Genomic DNA, 23,069 nt, shown 5'->3' with positions numbered 1-23,069 from the left:
TAGTTCCCCATGTGCGGAAAAATATAGAGAGCTAAGTACAAGACCCATGTAAGCATGTTGAACATCATAGTGAGTAGGTGGCTTTTACAATCCAAAATTGTAATTCTGACTTTTCTCAGCAGCCAGCCCAACCTTGGGTGCCAAAATATGCACTAGTTTGAAAACAAACTAGTGGGAGGCACCAAGTCAGAATAACAATTTAATAGGGAAATAAAAAGAAGAGGAAAAAAAAAAAAATATAAAAGCAGATAACACTGGGTTAAACTGACAGAGTCAGCATACAACCGGACACCCTGTTAATCAGGGTGGTGGTAGCAGTCCGGTAGAATGGTGGCTGCAGTCCTCCTGAAGCGGTGATCATGTAGCAAGAAGGTCTGCTCTTCCTCAGAAAGTCCAGTGGTGGCTATGTAGCTCCTGTCCTCTGGAAATCCAGTGGAAAGGTTGTCTCTGGTGTTAAGAATTTCAGATTATATCCAGGATGGAATGCTTGGTTCCTCCCTCTGGGTGGAGCATCTCACAATGGGGTAATGAGTCATGAGGCCAAGTGTTGATTAGGCTCATTAACAGAAGATAGTCCAGAGGGAGTTATCTCTGAGTCATGCGGCAGGACAATGATGGGCCATTAACAGAAAGATAGTCTGGGTAGAGGAGGCAAGGAAACACTGCCCCACCTGATCCCAACAGCTCATGAGGATGGTAATAGAATATACTACTACCCAGGACATAGCATTATTCCAAACAGCTTCTCGAATTTCAATAGGGAATATGCCTTCATTTCCTTCTCTTATAATTAAGGAGGCTGTTGACTGCATCTATAATTGGGCTTGTATGCAGATAAGGGCTAATGATATACTGTCTTGAGCTACACCAAATGTGTTTAATATCAGTCTGTGGTCCACGTCGCTGGTCTTTGTCAAGTCCGGGAGTATTTTTGAGACTCGCCACTGGCTGTTTCCTAATGCTAATAGGGAGGATTGTAAGGGCTGTTTTAATTTGGTCAGGTCACTGGTTGCCGTGGCAAATTTATACATCAGTATCTCTGAATCAAATCCATTTATGACTCCCAGTCCTGTTTCCAGCATGCCAGTCAGGTCTCTCTGCATTCTGCCTTTGAGGAGTGTTTGCTTTTGCAGCCAGGCTGTCCACCCTTCAAAGGATGGTTGTATTAAAGGGGAGCAGGCTGCTTGGATCTCATAGATATTAATTTGCATTAGTAGTTCTACACGCTTAAGAGACTGTCTTGGGGTGACTTTATGATGTGTATCCCATATCGCTGCCCTATGAAAACTAGTGTATTCTAATGCTACACACACACATTAATACATATTTATATACACAGCTATGTACAAACACTGACAGTGACACTCAGCAAGCAGTGTGTTGGGGTTTTAGTTTAGTCCTAGTTTTTTTCTGTTAAAGGAATTTCCCCCCCCCCCCCCCCCATACATGTTGCTAACGGAACAAATTGCTGATCGTTGGATACTTAAGAAAACAAAGAGATACCCACTGAGGGTGGGGTGTGCCTGGCTCCTCTTTTGTTTCACTTGGGTGTGGGGTCAGTTCGCTCTCTGCATCCGAGAGAGAGAGGAGTCTGCTTGCTTCGGCTACTTTTCTTTCTGCTGGAAATAGCGCCGGGATCCCAAGGGCCCTCCCTGCCCCGCTGGAGGCTGGGCAGTGGCCACCCCGCCCCGCTGCTGCTTCGAGCCTTCTTTGTGTTGTAGCCGTGCTCGCCCTGCCTGCCTGGACCTCCGGGGGGTTCTCCGTTTGGATACATCTTGTCTGTCCTCCAGGATTTGTGCTCATCCCTGCCGCTCCAGCCTGCTGTTCCAGCCTGCTGTTCCCGAAGCTCCAGCCGGACACCAGGGCCAGCTGTCTGGGGTTTGTGAAGCCCTTCTTCCATCCTTCCCCGGGGTCCCGGGCCACCAGTGCCGCGTGCTCCCCGAGCTCGCTCTGGAGCACCCCCTGCAGCCGCGGGGGAACCATCGCACCTGCCCTGCTCACCGGAAGCTGCCAGCGCCCCTGCCGGCTGCAAGCAGAACTGCACCCGAGGGGAAAGGGCCTGACAGCCGAGGAGGCTGGGACTGGGTTTGTGATTGTTTGCTGTTACTGACATAGTTATTGTTGTTTGTTTGACTTGTTATACACATATAGATATATAATAGTAAAGAACTGTTATTCCTATTTTCCACATCTTTGCCTAAAGGCCCTTGATTTCAAAATTATAATAGCTCGGAGGGAAGGGGGGTGGCATCTGCCATTCAAAGGGAGGCTCCTGCCTTCGTTAGCAGACACCAGTCTTTCAAACCAAGACACCCTGCTCTGCAAAAATTCCTTATCAAAGATAAGATCAGACCAAGTTGTGGATAGGCAAATAGGCCTAGGGACCAGAAAGGAAAAGTACCTTAAACAAGCCTACGGACCAGAAATACATGAATATATCAAGCCAGAGGAACGTTATGAACTCAACCAACATGGTGACTTGTGGGAGACAGAGGAGTAGAAACTGATGCAATTAAAGGAGGCTTTGATTTACAACCCTGGAAGAGACTAGGTCTGGCTTAATTGACAGAGATTTATAGATCTGAAGTAAAAGGATAACAAGCTTGTATTCCTATAATTACAAGTAAAATTCGGTGTTCTGGTGAAGGGCTTTAAAATATAATAGGGTGATTTTATATAGTTTAAGTTAAGAATGTAGATGGTATAAGAGAGACATCTGTGTGTACGTGGCATGAGAAGTTATTGGTCAAGACATAGCTGCATTGCAGTGAGAAGTGCCACAGGTGATAAGTCATAAATCCAAAACAAAGTGTCGTTTTAAGTGCCTATTGGATTAGAAAGTTATAAATTACGATGTAACCCTAAATCTTGTGACTAGTCACCATTATTCGGAGGTATTGTAAAATCTCACACCATGACTGACGCATTTGTTATTTTAAACAATAAATTCGTGTAATCGCGTAGTCCCATCCCTGAAAGTTCTTTTCCTTCGACACGTGAACGGGCGGGAAATTTGACAGTGACTATTTTACCCCAACACAGAATAAGTAAATTCAACCCAAAATGTAATTAGCACAGGCCTTTCACTTTCCTTCAAGCCCCACGCAGTTGGGCACCACTAAATTTGTGCCAGTTTGGCCAAATTTAGAAATATATCCTCTGAGAGAAGGCAGGTCACCACCCCTCCCCCACCAGGTTCGGGAAAAAATAAATTTTCCTCGAAGGAAAGTGAAGGAGATAAAAACTATTTATTTAACAAACACACGAGAAAAGGAAAATAATGCTAAATAATAAAATCTCTCGTTGTGGAGAAAGAACCTGGGAAAGTGTTAGAGTCCTCCCTTTGGTCTCCTCGGAGCTGGGGCTTGGCCCAGGGCCAGGCCCTCTGTGCTCAGTAGAAAGTCCTCCCGATGTGTAAAAAGTTCAACTCTCAATCTCTCTTTGGAGAAAAGGAAACTGAAAAAACTGGCCAAAAGCTAACCAGGCAGCAGCAAGCCGGGTGCTTCCTCCCTCCCCTGCCACAGCTGGTAAAGAAGTCGCTATCTCTGTGTGACCTTGAACAAGCTGCAAACTGCTTTGAAAAAGCTTTGCTCAGTTTTTCCTTTCCCCTCTCGGGCTCAGTTTAAAGGCATAGAAAGGCACAAAAATTAATTTCTGGACATAGGGCAGTGATATGGGATACACATCATAAAGTCACCTCAAGACAGAGACCACTCTGGATTAAACAGCAATAATTGCTGGCCTGTGTTCCTCACTACATAGGGGCCAATCTCATAAATCTTTGGTTCAGGCTTAAGTGGTGTGACCTGGCCTTGGATTCGTTTGCCAGCGTAGGTTGTAGTAGGCCTAGCCATGGTATTTATCTGGAATTTGAATGAGAGCCCATTACTGTCCTGCGCCCAAAGACAAACTACTTCAACAGCCTGCACTAATGTGAAATTATACCAACAATCTACTTCACTTGAATGGCTATAGATTTCATTATGCTTGTCTGTAGGAGTAGTAGAAACACTAATTTGGGTTGCTTTTTTATGAGTAGTTCTGTTAATCATTTGGCATCCTATTTTGATTTCTTCTCCTACAGTTCCCTGAAGCTGACAAGTTTTTTGTTTTTCCCATTCTTGCTTTGTATACACTTGGTTTCCATGCATGACCACAGTCAGCAGGTTTAAATCCTTTAAATCAGAATATTTCCCCATGAGTCCAGTAAACCACATAAAGGCTTGGGACCATATGTCTTCTCTCCTATGAATGACTTCTCAACTTAAGGTTACAATTATGACTGTGAAAAAAACAATTTTCTAGGTTATACTTGTGTGCCACCATAACATTTTCATTTTGGTTGGGCAAACTTCCATTTCAGTTCATCATCCCCAGGGGTCACTTTCCAAGGGGCCTCTGGAGCCTTCTTTACCCGAGAATGGTGAATCCAGGCACTCTGTTCTCTGATCTTAATTGCGGTGTAAGTGGTCAGAAGTACCTGGAATGGTCCTTCCCACTGTGGTTCCAGAGTTCTTTCTGTAAGAGACTTAACATATACATAATCTCCAGGCTGCATGTCATGTACAGGACCATCCAAGCCTCGACTTCGGGTTCCAGCCACATGTTTTTCAATTTTTTGTTTGTCTAAAGCAATCATATAGGTGGTTAGCATCTCTTCCCCAATTTGGGTAGATATTCCTTTCTGTACCCCATATGGTCTCCCATAAAGTATTTCGAAAGGACTTAGCTTTTCTTTAATTCTGGGCTTGGTCCAAATTTGTAACAATGCAAGTGGAAGAGACTGGGGCCAGGGTAAATTGGCTTCTTGCCTGTAGTGGTTTGGTCCAAAATAATCATTACTGTTTATCTTCTGTGAGATAAGAATTAGGAGAAATGCAAAGCAGGCACCAAACTTGAAAGAATATAAAGAAGTTTATTAACAGACCTAAAAGAGGGGGAAAAAAAAATTATACCACACCTTCAGAACTCTCCTCCTCCCCCCACTTTCCTCTCTTCTCCCACTGACAATGGAAAAAGACAACCCTTAAGATGTTCAGTCTGTTTACCACTTCCATAATAACCTTGTTCAGTCCATTTAGAAAGAGAAGTCTCTTCTTGTTTGTGCTATGAACACATTATCACAACGAGACAGCCGCCCACTTCCAAATATTGTTCAGTCCATTTAGGAAGAGGTCTCTCTGCTCACATGTGAGTCCCTTCCCCCGACTTGCAGCTTTTCCCGCAACTGCTTTCAAGGGTCCACTCTTGAAGTTTTTTGGGGTACAATTTTAAGGTTGAGCTGTTCAGAAACAAAAGTTCTCTTCACCCATCTCGGGGAGCATTTCATCTCTAAGAACAGAGGCCCTTCTCCTTCCTGGGAGCAAAGGGTCTTCCTCATCTTCATCTTTAGGACTATCTCTAGGAGCATCTCTAGGAACTGAGGTTTCTCCTTTCCCATTTGGAGCCAAAGTCCTCATCTGGTCCATCTCTCCCTGTCCAAACTTCTCATGAAATTACAGCTGCGTCAGCATCTGCCTATCTCAGTGCAGGTGCTTTTGCTTACTAGTTGAACACTCCACCCCCCATATCTTCATGAAATCCAACGGGATACTCTGATATATCATAGCTTCACAACAGACTTTCAGCTTTAAGCATCTCCTCTCTCTCTTCCCTCAGGTTTTCAGCTCTTCACAGCAATAAAAGGGTTAATCCCCCCGTCAGCCTTGCAGCTGTGTGGCTTATCGCTGTTGGTCACCTGACCTCTGCCGGAGAGCGGTGCCGTGTTTGCTGAAATCTCTGCCGCAGTAGGGGGGGGGGAGGTTCCGAGCTGCTCTGGCTGCCCACAGCCCTGCTGGGGGGGTCCATCCCTGCCTGACCGGAGCAGGGGCAGGGCCCACTGGCCCCTGCTCGGGCCCCGCAGCCACCTGTCCCAGCACCGGAAATGTGCGAGAGCTTGGGGGGGAGTTTGTCTATTCTTAAGTGTGTATCAAAGAGGCGGTCACAATTTTAAGCGGCTTAAAGACTTGTCCATATTCAAACTGACCATCTTATAGGTCCTGGGGGCGGGAAGCTGTAAGCACCCCTTGGCACGGACATCACTTCTGAGACTCAGCTTGCTAACCTGTGACATTGCCCCAGCCTCACAATTTGTTGCTTGATCCAATGATTCATTTTCTCTACTTGGCCACTTGACTGGGGGTGGTACGGAGTGTGGAGTTCCCAATCTATGCCTAAATGGCAGCTAATTTGCTGTACCACCCTCGAGATAAAATGTGGTCCCCTATCTGAGGATATTGTGGCTGGAACTCTGAAGCGCGGTATTATTTCTTGTAGTAATGCTTTGGTTACTTCTCGAGCCTTAGCGGTTCTAGTAGGAGAAGCTTCTGGCCATCCTGAAATAGTATCTGTCAACACTAGCAAATATCAATGCCCCCTCTTCTCAGAAATTCCGTAAAATCAATTGGCCACTGCTGTCTAGGCCAATGGCCCCTTCCAATTTGACCCATTTTTGGTATGGGGGTATTTTTGAGATTAGTCTGGAGGGAAAGGTTACGCTGTTGGGTTACCACACAATGGTTTTGTATCAATTTCTAGTGATAATTTTCCCAATTAAGTAGTTATATAAGGCATTTGTTCCCCAATGCATTTTCTGGTGGTCTTCTCTTACTAGTGACCATAGCAAATGAGAGGGAATAACCAATTTTCTTTCTGTGGTGACAGCCCATCCCTCTTGGTTAAATGTTCCCCTTCATCTTTAATCAATTTCTTGTCCTTTTTGTTATATGTTGGCTTACCCTCTAGGGAAAGTTGTCCATCTGGGATCAAGGCTCCAGTTGTTATTACCTAAACTTTTGCTGCTTCTTTTGCCTCTCTGTCTGCCAGTTCATTTCCTTCTTCCAATTCTGAGCTCACCTTTTGATGTGCCTTAATGTGCATGATTGCTACCTTCTCAGGTAGCTGGACTGCTTCCAACAGTCGCATTATTTCTTGTGCATGTTTGAGGTTCCTTCCCTGCGAATTTAACAGTCTTCTTTCCTTCCAAATGGCCCCGTGTGCGTGTACAACTCCAAATGCATACCTTGGGTCTGTATAAATGCTTATCTTCTTTCCTTTCGCTATCTCTAAGGCACGGGTTAGGGAGATTATTTCAGCCTTTTGTGCAGAGGTGTTCGTTGGCAGGGGCCCGGATTCTATCACCTCCCAGCAGGTGGTAACTGCGTTCTCAGCATGCTGCTTTCCACTGATGACATAACTGCTCCCATCAGTAAACCAGGTTTCTGTGTTGTCTAAAGGTGTATCCTTCAGATCTGGATGGCTGGAATAGGTGGCTTTGATAGTTTCCAGGCAATCATGGCATACTGATTCCCCTTGATTTCCACTGAGAAAGGAAGCTGGGTTGACAATGTTAGTTACCACTATTTCTACATCATCTTGTTCTACCATGATGGCCTTGTATTTCAGGAACCTTTGTGGGGAGAGCCACTGCCCACCTTTCACTTCCAGCACTACGGACACCATGTGGGACACCAGCACAGTCATTTTCTGACCCAAGGTGAATTTGTGTGCTTTTTGGATGTTTAGCATGACTGCTGCAATGGCTCTGAGGCACCCAGGCCATCCTTTGGCTGCTGCATCTAGCAGCTTAGAGAAATAGGCAACTGCCCGTCGGTATGGGCCCAGGTCCTGTGCTAGCATTCCCAATGCAATCCCTTGTTTCTCATGGGAAAATAGAAAGAATGGTTTACTCACGTCTGGAAGTCCTAGAGCTGGAGCTGACATGAGGGCATTCTTTAGCTGATTGAAGGCCTATGTGGCTTCCTTTGTCCACTGGAGATCTCTGCTTTCCTTTGTAATGAGCTTGTATAGCGGTTTCACAAGCGGCCTGTAACTGTAAATCCACAATCTGCACCATCCTGTCATCCCCAGAAAAGTCTGTAACTCTTTCACTGTCTGGGGTTTCAGGGTTTGGCATATCGCTTCTTTGTGATCTTGCCCCAAAGTTCGCTGTCCGGCACTGACTTCATAGCCCAGGTAGATCACTTTTCTTTTCACTGCCTGAGCCTTTTTCTTAGATACCCTGTACCCTTGGCGTCCCAGAAAGTTTAAGAGGCTTACCGTCCAGGCTGTGCAAGCTTCCTCTGTTCGGATAGCTATTAAAAGGTCATCCACATACTGCAATAGCTTCCCTTCTCCTGGTGGGGCTTCCCAGGACTCTAGGTCTTTTGCAAGTTTTTCTCCAAGCAGGGTGGGACTGTTCTTAAATCCTTGAGGCAACACCTTCCATGTGAGCTGGGTTTTGCGCCCACTCTTAGGGCTTTCCCATTCAAATGCAAAAATTTTCTGGCTGACTTCATGGAGAGGGAGGCAAAAGAAGGCATCCTTTAAATCTAAAATGGTAAACCAAGTTAGCTCTGGTGTTAAGCATGTTAACAGAGTGTAAGAATTCGCTACCATAGGATAGAGATCTTCATTTATCTTGTTAACAGCCCGTAAATCCTGTACCACCCGGTACGACCCATCAGGTTTACGGACAGTCAAGATAGGAGTGTTAAAATCAGACCGGCACTCTTTTAACAGTCCTAACTGTAAGAATTTTTCAATTATTGGGCTAATTCCTTCTCTGTCTTCTTTTTTTGAGGGGGTATTGTTTAATTCTAACTGGTTGTTTTCCCTCTTTGAGTTTGATCTGTATTGGGGTTGCATTTTTGGCACTCCCAGGTACATCTGTGGCCCAGATTCCTGGGAACACTTGACTCGTTATCTCTTCTCTAATTTCCTCTGCAGAGCCTTTAGTTGTTAATATTAGTCTCAGTGTTTCCACATACTGTTGGTCATTTACCTCCAGAATAATTTCCCCATTCTTAAATGTAATGGTTGCTTGTAATTGTTCCAATAGATGTCTCCCTAAAAGTGCTTTTGGAGAATTGGTGTCGCGGGTTGGGTTTGTAACCGGGCAGAAACACCAATTTAGTGTAATGGTTTGGTCTAAAATACTCATTACTGTTTATCTTCTGTGAGATAAGAATTAGGAGAAATGCAAAGCAGGCACCAACTTGAATGAATATAAAGAAGTTTATTAACAGACCTAAAAGAAGAAAAGAAAAGAAAAAAAAAATTATACCACCTTTAGAACTCTCCTCCTCCCCCCACCTTCCTCCCTTCTCCCACTGACAATGTAAAGACAACCCTTAAGATGTTCAGTCTGTTTACCACTTCCATAATAACCTTGTTCAGTCCATTTAGAAAGAGAAGTCTCTTTTTGCTCGTGCTATGAAAACAGTATCACACCGAGACAGCCACCCACTTCCAAATATTGTTCAGTCCATTTAGGAAGAGGAGTCTCTCTGCTTGCGGTGTGAGTCCCTTCCCCCGACTTGCAGCTTTTCCCGCAACTGCTTTCAAGGGTCCACTCTTGAAGTTTTTTGGGGTACAATTTTAAGGTTGAGCTGTTCAGAAAAAAAAAAAAACAGAGGCCCTTCTCCTTCCCTGGGAGCAAAGGGTCATCTTCATCTTTAAGACTATCTCTGGAAGCATCTCTAGGAATTGAGGTTTTCCTCCTTTCCTCTTTGGAGCAAAAGTCCTCATCTGGTTCATCTGGTTCATCTCTCTCTGTCCAAACTTCTCATGAAATTACAGCTGCGTCAGCATCTGCCTATCTCAGCGCAGGTGCTTCTGCTTATGAGTTGAACACTCCACCCCCCATATCTTCATGAAATTACAACGGGATACTCTGATATATCATAGCTTCACAACAGACTTTCAGCTTTAAGCATCTCCTCTCTCTCTTCCCTCAGGTTTTCAGCTCTTCACAGCAATAAAAGGGTTAATCTCACCTCGGCCTTACAGCTGGAATGTGGCTTATCGCAGTTGCTCACCTGACCTCTGCCGGACAGAGGTGCCGCTTTGCTGAATCTCGGCCGCAGTGGAGGGGGGTTCCGAGCCGCTCCGGCTGCCCACGGCAAGGCAGTGGGGGGGGGTTCCATGGCTGGAACAGGCCCATGGCTCCAGGCTGGCCGTGGCCCGGCCCGGCCTGGCCCAAGCAGGGCCTGGCCGGGCCTGCTGGCCCCTGCACGGGGCCTGCAGCCACCTGTCCCAGCGCCGGAAACGAGAGAGAGCTTGGGGGGGGAGTTTGTCTATTCTTAAGTGTGTATCACAGAGGCGGTCACAACTTTAAGTGGCTTAAAGAATTGTCCATATTCAAACTGGCCAGCTGATAGGTTCTATCAGGTCCCAGAGGAAGCTGTAAGCACCCCTTAGCAAGGATATCCCTTCCGGGACTATGCTTGCTAACCTATGACAATTGGGTAAATATAAAAACTTGTGAATACCCCATTGTTTCCCAATTTTATATTTCAATGGCTTGCAAAAATATGCTTTTTCTGATTGACCAGGTGCTCCTTGTATCACAATGTAGTCATCCCCCACAGGCATTAAAGCTTTATTTAAAACCAAATATGCTGCCCCCATATCATCTAAAAATTCTATTTCTTTTTCCTTTTCCCCTAGCTTCATTATAACCAGTAGATCTGCTAGGGTAGAATCCCCCGGTCCTCTTCAATCATCTTTCACGTGTGCAACCACCCTCCCTCTTTCTCGGTCTCCTCTGTTCTGGTGGTCTTCTTGTCTTCTTTCTGGGCACTGGTTCTTCCCATGACCGAATCTCCTGCAAACCGCACATTGGTCTCTACCTAGCCGGGGTGGGCCCTGTCTGGGAGGTCCTTGTCTGGGGGGTCCTTGTCTAGGTTTTTCTTTATTTCCTTCCCTTACTACTGCTACTAATTTCTTCATCCCTTACTTGCAACTTTCTTCTCAATTACTGAATACCCTCCAAGCTGCATCTAATACAGTTTCCAGGTTCCTCCCTTCTGGCCCCTGAAGTTTCTGCAATTTACGTCTGATATCTCCTGTGGATTGCCCTAGAAACAAAGATACCAGCTGTTGTACCCCTACCTCGGTCTCAGGATCCAGCGATGTGTTTCAGCGCATTGCGTCCCTCAGATGATCCAGGAATTCGGATGGTGACTCGGAAGGACCCTGTTTCACTGCATACAAAGATGACCAATTTAGGTTTTTGGGAATGGCCCTTTCCACCCCCTTTGCTATCTATTCTTGATAATCTTTAAATTTCTCTAATTCGGCTGTTCTATTTGGACTCCAGTGTGGTTCCTGGAGTGGGAAGTAATGTTTTACACCTAATTGTTGCATTTTGTAATAATCCTCTGCCAAATCTTTTGCTGTTTTCAAAACTAACTGCTTCTCCCTGTTAGTCCACCCAATAGTAATCGTATATCACCCCAATCTGGATTATGCTGTTTTATTATAAGTCGCAAGCATTCAGCAGTACCCGCTGGATCACTTTGGTTATTTTTGGCCACTTTATACCATACATCTAGGTCAGCAGTAGAGAAAGGTACTCTAATCAACATTGTATTCCCATCAGGTGCCAGTGCCTCCCACAGGGGCGCCATCAGCACTTGCTTCCTGGTTCGGGAGATGAGACAGGACTGCCCGGGGGAGAGGGGGTTGGCACTGGTGTTCCTTCCAAGTCCGCATCCTCTTCCTGTCTCCTAAGGGGAGGCTTAAGCAAATAATTTAGTTCATCATTGTCTTGTCCCTGAGCCGCTGCCTGATAGACTTTGTCTGACCGTATGCATCTCTGGCCTATACTGCACGACAAACAACACCGCTTCATTCTTCCTTGGCCTTTTTTATTTTCTTTTTCCAGAACTAACACCATAGGATCACTGAGGGGGTTGATTCCACAATCTCTCTGCCATTCAGGGTGATTTCGGGGAGAGAAAAATGCATCAGCGTAGGAAACTTGTTCCCATTTGCCTTCCTGTTACTGTGGGGATTACTGTAACACGCATATATCAAACCAGGAGTCCCATGGAAAAGAAATATATATGGACGGATTCTTGGTAGATGTTTCAGAGATGTTTATTTCTCCAGCCGCATGGCCGGAGCTCTGTTCAGGGACTCCTCCAGCCACGGGACCCCAGGGTCCTTGGCCACACAGGGAAACACAAACCAACCAATGGGGAATGAGGCTGACCAGGGGCAGGGAAACCCCGTGTCTGTCCCCCCCAGGGCCCCTCTCCCAGGGCTCCATGGCGGGGGGGGGAGACCCTAACATCTCACCCATTTTATTTTAGTAAAAGGAGAATGAAAACAACTGGATAAACATAACAAGAACAGTTTCAAAACAAAACAAGCCACCCTCCTGAGTCTTTAAATGTCCAAACAGATTCTGTGGAACATCTTAGGGCTGACAGAAGGGAGACAGAGCTCTCTGAGCATGCTTTGTGGGGAAACTGAGGCAGGAGAGGGTTTAATTTTTTCCCTCCCCCTTTTCATCCCCCCTTCGGCATCGGAGAGGAAAATGAAATTGTATAGGGAAGCCATGGGGTGAAAAACAGATTAGGAATAAACTGGGGATGGGGTAAACTTAGGAAGGGGCTCATATTGGGTATAGGGTAAAAGGGGAAAGTAGGCTGTGGGTAGGGAAGTTTCTGGGATGGATATTGTTTATAATTTTGTGCATAAGGGCTGCCTTTGATGGGATTACCTCCAGGCCCAGTAACATTCGCTGCTTGAAAACCCTTCTTTCCTTGCACTATATCAAATTGTACAGCTTCTCCATCTCCTACACTTTGCAGGTAATTTTTAGGGTTATTCCTTTTAATGGCAGTTCTATGGATGAATAAATCTTCCCCTGTATCACCTCGTGTTATAAATCCATAGTTGTTTTTTACATTGTACCATTTCACAGTTCCTGTGACTTTCGTTGCTAGAACTTCTCCTATCACGTGCTTGCATGTTCGTGGTGGGTGCCGGTCCTGCGTGGCTGCTGCCTCACCGACTCCGACGTCTCGGTCAGGCGCCCACCTTGCTGCTGCTCCCTCTGCTTCGTCTGAGTGGTGCTGTTCCAGCACGTCTGGGCTCTGCGTGGCCCCGTTTCAGCCATCGCCACCGGCCCCGTGCCCTGTGAGTGGTTTCGCTCCGCAAACTCCACGCTGCTTTGAGAGCGGCCTCGTTTCGGCTCGGCGCTGCGCTGTGCGGCTTCTCGTGTCGCTGTGGAAACCACTGCTTCTCCCTCCACAGGGCTCTCTGAGCCAGTAGCTCAGAGCGGTCTTCCACGCTGATGCCCGGTTCCTGGCTGCTCGTGACCCACGACACCCACGGCGCCTGCAGCATCGCTTCTTCACTCGCGGTCGTGTGGCTGGGGATCCCGAGACAGGGATGGGGTCCGCGATAAGGCGCGCCCTCCCGAGGGGGCGGGGCGCATCCAGCACAGGCACCTCCGCTGGCACGGCTGGGTTACGCGCTCCAGGGATGGCGGCCGCGCGGTCTCAGCCACGGGATAAGTATGATCCTCTGCTTTAGGGGTAATGGGACCATACAAATGCTCCTCAAGAGCTTCACCGATTATAAGGGATGCATGGAAAGCTTCTCTCACTAGTCCATGTTCTGTTTGATCCCTTACCTTATCCCAGATCTCGTCCCAGAAATGCCCCTGACAAGATCCAGGCTGTTCAATATCAAAAAGTAAGTCTCAAGAAATATAGGAGAACCTTTTGAAAAGCCAGATAAAAAAATGTTCTAGATCTCCCGGTTCCAATACTTTTTTGTTTTGTTGTTCAAGGATTCCTTTTACTTCTAGATACATTTTTTCCTATGGCTCAGAGAGCCCCATTTCCCACGATTCTTCCATAGTCCAGAGAGAATATACAAACCAAGATGAGAAGAGAGAGGTCTAGAGTGGTTTTTTACTCACGAATTTTCCTCAGGGATCGGTGTCTTGCCCGCATTCCTCCACCAGATTGTTACTGCGGGGATTACTGTAACACACATATATCAAACCAGGAGTCCCATGGAAAAGAAATATATATGGACGGATTCTTGGTAGATGTTTCAGAGATGTTTATTTCTCCAGCCGCATGGCCGGAGCTCTGTTCAGGAACTCCTCCAGTCACGGGACCCCAGGGTCCTTGGCCACACAGGGGAACACAAACCAACCAATGGGGAATGAGGCTGACCAGGGGCAGGGAAACCCCGTGTCTGTCCCCCCCAGGGCCCCTCTCCCAGGGCTCCATGGCAGGGGCGGGAGACCCCAACACCTTCCCATCTCAAAAACAGCATTAACTGTAGCAAGGTCTTATAATCTGAAGTTCCATTGGGTGGCCACTTTGCTCCATCTTCTAATTTATACAGTGGCCACCATTGGGTGCAATATTTTACAAGAGTTCTTTTATTTTCTGTGCCTCCAGTTCCTATTATCTCTTTCAAATGTGCCAAAACACAGCCAAGCGGGCTCGCTCTAGAGATTTCCTTACTCTTTCTGGTTCCCATCCTGTTCAGAGTTCGAGTTTACTCAAATACTGTGCCACCCACTCCGGGTCACCTGTATACTGTATAAGCCACTCTTTATAAATTCTCTTATGCTTTCTGCCAGGCCTACTTCGCTGCCACTTAAAACCTTCTTCAAAAGCCTTGTCTCAGTTTGAAAGACAGGTGTCTGCTAAGGAAGGCAGAAGCCTCCCTTGGAGTGGCAGATATAACCCCTTTCCCTCTGAGTTATTATAATTTTGAAATCAAGGGTCTTTAGGCAAAGATGTGGGAAATAGGAATAACAGTTCTTTACTATATATATATAGATATATATATAACTAGTCAAACAAAACAACAACAACTATGACAGTAACAGCAAACACAAACCCAGTCCCAGCCTTCTTGGCTGTCAGGCTATTTCCCCTCGGGTGCAGTTCCGCTCGCAGCCGGCAGGGATCGCTGGCGGCTCCCGGTGAGCAGGGCAGGTGCGATGGTTCCCCCGCGGCTGCAGGGGGCGCTCTGGAGCGAGCTCGGGGAACACGCGGCTGCTCTGATGCCCTGGGATCCCGGGGAAGGATGGAACAAAGGAGCTTCACAAACCGGTGGGCAGCTGGTCCCGGGTTCTCGGAAACAGCAGGCTGGACTGGTAGGCTGGAGCGGCAGGCACAAACACAAATCCCGGGTGGCAGACGAGATGTATCCAAAAGGGGGGAACCCCCTGGGGCTCCAGGCAGGCAGGGTGAGCACGGCTACAGCGTAACGAAGGCTTGAAGCAGCAGCGAGGTAGGGCGGCCGCAGCCCAGGCTCCAGCAGGGCAGGGAAAACAGCTTTTGGAATCCCCGGTGTTGTTTCCAGCAGAAAGGAAAGACGCCGAAAACGGGAACCAGCAGCTCCTTTCTCTGCACCTTCTCCCTCCAGACGCTGAGAGTGAACTGAACTGTCCACCAGGTGAGAACAAAAGCCTGGACGGGCCCTTTTGTCTTTCTTAAGTATGGCTATCTCCTCTCAAGTATGGCCATTTATCTCCTAGCAACATGCTATGGGAAAAAATTCCTTTAACAGAAAAAAAACTAGGACTAAACTAAAACTCCAACAAGCCTTTACTACTTTCTCCCAGTCCTTTTCTAGCACACTACTATTTTCAGGAACATGATGCTCTTTGCCACACAAAAGTATTAAAACAAAATGGTCCTTTCTTTCCCAGCACTCTAGGCATGGATCTCTGTCTGCTAAATAAATAGAATAGTAATACCTCCGACTTCCACAAAATCCACACTGAGCTAAAACCCACAACAGGTGTGGGGCTGGAGTCTTCTTATACCCACACACAAAGCAAGGAATCCCTTCTATCACTCGTGCAGATAGGACAAAAGAATGGAAAGAGGTGGGGACTATACTCCTACCATATAACTGTTGAGGGATAGAGGAGGGTAACGACCTCCCTCCCTGCTTAGCCACTGTTGTTTCTATCTCCTTCTCCTAGTTTTATCTCGCTTCCACCTGAACCTTTCTTCACACTCTCTCAAGGTTCTTTCCCAGTTTTCTTCCCGAACCTCCCAAATCTCAGGTACCAAATGCGACTTCCTGCACACAAACTTTAAAATCTCAGGCTCAAAATCAACCTCACTAGAGTGCCTCTGATAACACTGAGAGAATAAGCTCTGCCTCCTGGTGGAAGAGCAGTACCACCTCTTACAAATTTTACCCTGTATTAGTACCCACGCAACATGCCACCCTCTTGCTGAAGGAAAATTTCTAATGCATCCACAAAAACAAGTTATTCCATGTATTCTTTCAAAACTTAAATCCTCTGTCACTGGTTGTTCCCAATCTAAAGCTACTAATCTTCCTGCAGAGGTTCTATATATTCCCTCTAAAGGAACTTGTTCGCCTCTTCTCTCTATCTAATGTTCTATCCAATTTACAAATTCCCAAGAATCAAGACCAAACCACTGAGGGAGAGGGGTTCTTCTAACCTTTCGCCTAGCCACAATTCTAATTCTATTAGCACAAAAATCAATAATCTAGCATCGCTCCAAACAAATGCTTCTATACTACACACTCAAACAACACATGGCAATATATGCATCCCCGATCTACAAACAAATCGGCGAGCTAATCCACAGCCACATACACATAAAAGCAGTCCAACAACAACCAATACCCACACAGACATGTAAGCAACACAACAACACTCAAACCAGCTACTAGTAGCCAAAATATTCTTCACACTCACTTTTAATAACTTCAAGGTTCCACTTATTTATTTTCCCCAATGCAATCATCAACAAGTTCTGGCGGAAACCCGCCCGGAATCACCCGATCCCCTCTCAGGATCATTAGCAGCCGCTCTATCGGTTGGCGATTCCCCTTGCTGGCTCCCGTAGCTAGCTGCCCCTGCCGGCTTCCGTAGCCAGCTGCTTGCAAGCTCTAACTTTACCCACACAGGGACTATGCTGTGCGCGGGGACATCTCCTCGTGTCTTACCAGCAGCCCTGGCCATGCGTACAACTTACAGGCACCCTAAATCCAGAACATACTCTTTATCCGCAGTCCCATCAGGTTGCTGTCTGCCCCCGCAGTGAGGGAGCCGAGGGGCGGAGTTCCTCCAGGAAAACCTCTGGGGCATGCCTAGGATGTCCGGTCCTCAGCCGATCCTGTAGCCAGAGTTCCTCCTGCTGGCTTGCCAAAATGATATGCGGAAAAGACTCCACTAGTAGAATAAGTAGTAAAGTAGGTATGTTTATTCCAGTGCTGGGATGCATGGGGGATAATTCCTCCAAAGCCATGCGTGCCGACAGCTGCATTCAGCTTGGTATATATCGGGTTACAAGTTCCATATTCATTAAGTCTCCTAATATGTCTATACATATTCATTACCTTGCCCTGCCTAGCCTCGCCTTGTATTACAATGAGCCCAAAAGTCATTTACATCCGCGCTTGCGCTTGCGCAGTATTGACTGGTGGTCGTAGGCAGGGGTCTCCGGGATGAAGTAAAGGGTCTTCCTCATTCTGAACTTTTTACCTTGCTTCCCTGCGCATGCTCTTTATGTTCCTGGCCCAAGTCCAAACTTCAAGGCTGGTTTAAGTTAGTTTTAGGTTCGAAGATCTTTGGTCAAGATTCCTTCCCTTTACCAATAGTCTTCAATCTTCTCATCCTGCTTTGGTAGGCACAATAAGTGTTGAGCAAGCTGTATGCATTGCTTTTAACAAACAACTTCTTAGCAAATCATTTAACCTCTGCTTCCCCTTCTTCCCCAGATTCACTATTCTCGTGGTATCTCTGCCCCTCTGGGAGAAAATCTCAGCTAAGAGAGTAGCCAGGTGCACCCTTCCCCGGGCAAATTCTTTTATCTCTCTCTTAAGTATTGACAGTAATTTTTTCCTAGCAACCTATCGAACAAAATCCCATGAGGGAAAAGAAACAAAAGGAATTATCCTAGCCCCCAATGATGTTTCATATATACACAGCTCTGTATACTAATTATGTAGCTCCTGGCATATCTCCTACCCTTTACCTTAGATTTTAGAGTATTAACTGACCTTCTAACACATTCCTGAAATATTGTTTAGTCTTATTCCAAGTAGGGGACCTACAACAAGATATAATAAGAAGTGGGGCAGAGAACCCCTTGGACCAACTCCAAGGGACTGACCCAGGGGTTGGTTACTGGGGCAACTGAATCTCCTGTTGGATATACTTGTTAGATATCCTATTTAATTTATCTTGTAAAAATTGTAGAAATTCGATTCTGGGTGTGCCTATAGCCCATGACTGTGGATGCACATAGAAGCTTCTAATAAAGAACTGCTTTTTTATGTTATCATTTTAATACTGTTGCAAGGGTTTTTGTCTTTGATTTCAGGCAACAGTTTTGGTTCTAGTTTGTGTGTGGGTGTCTTGGGGTGACTTTATGATGTGTATCCCCTATCGCTGCTTTATGCCCAGAAAATCAGTCCTGTGCCTTTCTGTACCTTTAAACTGAGCCTGAGAGGGGAGAGAGAAAAAAACCAAGAGAACTTTTCAAAACAGTTGTTCAAGGACACAGATACACAATCCTCTGCCTTCTCCTGCTGTGGCAGCGATAAGAGCAGAGGAAGCACCCTTCTTGCTTTTCAGCTGGCTTTTGGCTCCTTTTCTTCGTAGGGAGACGGAAAGATGAACTTTGTTTTCCTGGGACTTCGGCTTTTCCCTTCTTCTTTTCTTGACTGTTTCAACATCAGAACACATCAGGAGAATTTTCCACCAAGGCCCTGGAGATGAGCCCACACCGTCCCAGCTCTGAGGAGGAGGAAAGAGACCACACCTACAGAAGGACTCTGAAATCTTTCCAGGTTTCTCTCCACAGCGAGAGGTTTCATTATTTAGCATTATTATTCTTTTCCTGTGTGTTTGTTAAATAAATAGTTTTTTTCACTTTCCTCTGAGGAAAATTTATTTTTCCCGAACCTGGTGGGAGAGGGGTGTTTTGCAACCTGCCTTCTATCAGAGGATATATTTTCCTCCAAATTTGTCCAAACCGGCACAGTGGACCCATTAGATCTATGCTGTAATTTTGTCTCTATGTTTTGCTGCTCCTGACTAGGCAGCCCTGGACATGGATGCCAGACCTGATGGTTTATATCATATATATCTATAGGCATGTGTAGGTAATTTTTATCCCAAATCTTAAGAGTTCTTGAAGGTATTGTAATTATATCTAAGACTTTGTTTCATAGATTTCAGTCTGGACTGTGCTAGAAAACTAGCTAAGATCACTTAATTAACCATAAGAACACATAAAAATCCACTAAGCATTTGCTAGATCATTAAAAAGATACATTTTCAGTGGACTAAGAACAGTTAAGGAAAACACAGCGGTGAGAAATTTTTATCAGTTCTTGAGGTCTGTTGATTAGTAAATGTTTATAGACCACATCTGTCAAATGCATTTCCTTCTCAATTGAGAAAACTAATTCTACTGTTGTTATGGGTTGGAATAAACTAGAAGTATGGTTGATGTGTGTAGTGGTTTGGTTCGAAATATCCATTACTTATTTTCCTTCAGTGAGATAAGAATTAGGAGAAAGAAAAGCAGGCACAAAACTTTAAAGAATATAAAGAAGTTTATTAACAGAACTAAAAGAAAAAAGAAGTCAGAATCAGACTAAACCTTCAGAATACCTCTTCTCCCCACCTTTCTCCCTTCTCCCACTGTGTCATGGGTTAGCATAGCTACGGAAGTGATTCTCTTGCAAAGAGGTGCTTACAGCTTCCTCTATGACCTAACAGAACCTATCAACTGGCTAGTTTGAATACTGGCAACTTTTTAAGCCACTTAAAGAGCTTGACACGCCTCTGTGCCCTCAGATCATTGTTCCATGATGCTCCCTCTGCTCCCGTACATAAACCCTGGACACTGCATGGTCCGCTCTCTTTCGCCTCTGGTCTCCTTTGCCGATGCAACAATAAACTGTCATCTGTGGAATGCCACACGAGAGAGCCCTCCTGACTCTTTGCTTCTGGTAGCTGAGCAATCTGGATTGAGTGTGTGTGCGTGAGTACGTGCCTTGCAGCTGAGCAGGTGAAAGGAGTAAGCCTGCTGGAGTGCTATACTGCACCCAGGGGAATGATCCCTGGCCAGGGACATTTCAGGGAAATGCAGTTAACCCTTCACGAACCCACACATGCAGTGTGTTAGTACCTTAACAATATTAGTCAATACTTTTAATATTAAGATAAACAGAATTGCCCAATCAAAATTTATAAAGAAATGACATTTATTATGCAACCAAAATAGCAGTTTCAAAAGCCATGATCGAGAAAAGCAGCCCCAAGCCCGGGGTCGGAGCTGGGTGAACACGCATAGATCTGACCTCTATCGCACCAGACCTCCCAAGTTCACGACTGCCACTTCGGCTGGTTCCTTCTTATACAGTTTTTGGGTAGAGTCCAAATTAATTCTATTCTTCTCGTATTCATGAAGTTTTCTTGTCCCAGAGTTGGGCTGCACAAAGCCTTTCCTGGGTCTGATGAATTGTCCATCCTGGGTGATGAGTGGGTCATTTCTGCTGATGGATGGGCCATCTCTGGTTCCTGGAACAGTTATTTTTAGTTCCCGGAATGTCCAATTCCTTATCAGATGCGATGTAGATATCAGAGTGTGGTAATCAAGTCGTCATGGTGCAAATGTCCCGGTGATAAGATCCAACCCCACCTAGGTGGAATACTCACTTATTGTGAAAGAAATACTTTTAGTGTTGTGAAATTTTTCTCTCAGCCAGGCTGGTGAAGGGATTTTGAAACTCGGTCTCTGTAGGGTCTGATTACATTCCAGTTTTATACATAATAGCACGAATTACATACTTTATTTATAACAATTCCCCCCCTTTTTATATGGAAACATTAATTCGTGCTACCTTTTGTTACTTAAAAATAGAAATACTATCATCAAACACTTACTACAAATATAAAGGTATGAAAATTCAAACAAAACAATTCCTTTTAGTCATAGCTATTTAGTTTTTCTTGTAACTCTGGCTTTTCCTCCTTAATCTGCTTTTCAAACTTTATCAGAACCTCAGCAGCTTTACTATTTGCTTCTCCTTTTAATTCCATGATTTTAGAGATTTTATTGTTTTTGCCTAATCCTCCAGCAGCTAGTTCCGGGTCCATGGGCATCGCAGCTATTTGCATACCTTGTACTACTGAGTGTATTAATCTAATAAAACATGGTATCATGCAGGGTATGAATATCACCCCAGCCACTGAACAAAGTATGAAGAATGCTGCTTTCTTCTACCATGTACCATCAAATAATTGTTCCCACCAAGATGCTTGTAAGATGGAATTCCATTTTTGGACTGGAACATGTGCCACCTTTTTGATCTCAGCTGCGAGGTCCCTGATGGTCTCTCCATAGTCATCAATTTCTATGCAGCATTCTGATTCATTGAACTTCCCACAGACTCCCCCTTCCTCAGCTAACAAATAGTCTAATGCAATTCGATTTTGGTATACAAAGGCCACCATCTGAGAATGTTGTTTAGCTAACAGTTCTAGTGCATCTGAGGTATGATTTGAAACCACTTTTACTACAGCTTGGAGCCTTATGAGTCGATTGAGTAAATATACAGTGGTTCTATACCCCCAGCTCCCATCCTGTGCCTATGTTGCTGGGCCATAATATTGGATTATTCTTTCTGCGGGCTTTTTTTCTTCACCCCACTTTTGACTCTCACATGCTATAGGTAGAGGTATCATAGCTCAGATTGTTAACCTGAAAGTAGGCCACAAAAATGGGTTTCATTTTTCCTCTTATCCCAACAGTCTGATTACATTGGTTGCAAGTTGGAATAGGTTTTTGTGTGACTTCCCTTTTATATCTATTAAGGTGGTGTCTACTTTTAATAGGAGGTGCCCTTGACTCCTCGTGCTTAGAGCTTGCAACTTGGGGGTAGCACAAAATTACCCCATTTGTTTTACATATTTGGAATCGAGTGCCGTTTATATGACAGGTCCCGCCTTTCTTTCTGATTTCACAGACCTCTGGGACTTGATATGTACCCTGTTCCTTTAAGAGGCTTGGCAGACACAGCTTACACCTCTCTGTGAGGTTTTCCCTCTCAGTGTAGGACCAGCTATTCGGCTGTAGGTTAGCTGCCTGGCATATGGCTAGGCTCAGAACCATCAGGAATCCTCACAGATGTATTCCTCTGCCTGTGCCTACGCCCACTGGGTTGCTACCAGCGGTGAGGTGAACGATCTTCTCGACAGCAGGAATATTGTCCTGGGATCCTGTGGCCAGATCGAGCTGCATACTGCCTTTTGTACACGCAGAGAGAGTTTAACTGTGTTAGTCCCGCAGGGTACTTTATTTAAAACCTGTGACACTCGACAGTCAGAATTTGTGCCAAAGAGTCTAATTTTCTCCTTACTTCGTTTTTGTACAGGTGATACTACTTTAAAGAATCCAATTATATTATGCTCAAATTTGTAGCAAGCTGTAAAACACGGCTAGTCAAGTCTTGTTCTTCTTCTAAACACTTTGTACACAAGTCTCTGGGTCTATGGCCCCTTCGGCAATGAGTAACCCGAACCTCGTGACAATATTCGCACTCAGAAGAGACAAACGGGTAACATGTACAAGCAATTACGATACAACTTATCTGGTCCCTCCCAGTCATTTGCTGGGCCGGCGCTGTTTTATCTTTAAGTCCCCTGGGGCAGAAGTGATCCTCCACTCAGGTGTCTCTTCTTGAAGTTCTGTTTTCTTCACTCGAGAAGCGTGCGTCCAGCCTCTCTCTGCTGTCTGAACCGCTGCGTCAGTCCATGCCTTCTCAATCTCGGTAGATTCCTGTTAATTTCTAATAAGTATGGTTGTATTTGTCCATCCTCTATCCTGGGGTGTCCCACTGGCATCCCGTATAACATTTCGAAAGGTGACAGCCCTGTCTCTGAATGCGGCATAGTTTGGATATTTAACAAGGCTAAGGGGAGACATTTTACCCATGTCATTTTTGTTTCCAGCATTAATTTAGATAATTGAGCTTTTAGTGTCTGATTCATTTTTTTTTTTTTCAACTTGACCCGAACTCTGGGGGTGTTAAGGAGTGTGATACTCCCATTGAATTCTCAGAGCTTCAGCCAATTGCTTAATAATTTTTGAGGTAAAATATGTTCCTTGATCTGAGACTATATAATCTATCATGCCATATCAGGGTATAATTTCTTCTAATAATATTTTTTTATAAGGTTTGGGCTGTACCTCTAGGGG

The sequence above is a fragment of the Aphelocoma coerulescens genome, assembly GCF_041296385.1.
Source record: "Aphelocoma coerulescens isolate FSJ_1873_10779 chromosome W unlocalized genomic scaffold, UR_Acoe_1.0 ChrW_unloc_scaf_3, whole genome shotgun sequence".
Taxonomy (NCBI): domain Eukaryota; kingdom Metazoa; phylum Chordata; class Aves; order Passeriformes; family Corvidae; genus Aphelocoma; species Aphelocoma coerulescens.
The sequence above is the reverse complement of the archived record's forward strand: the minus strand, read 5'-3'. Positions refer to the sequence as shown.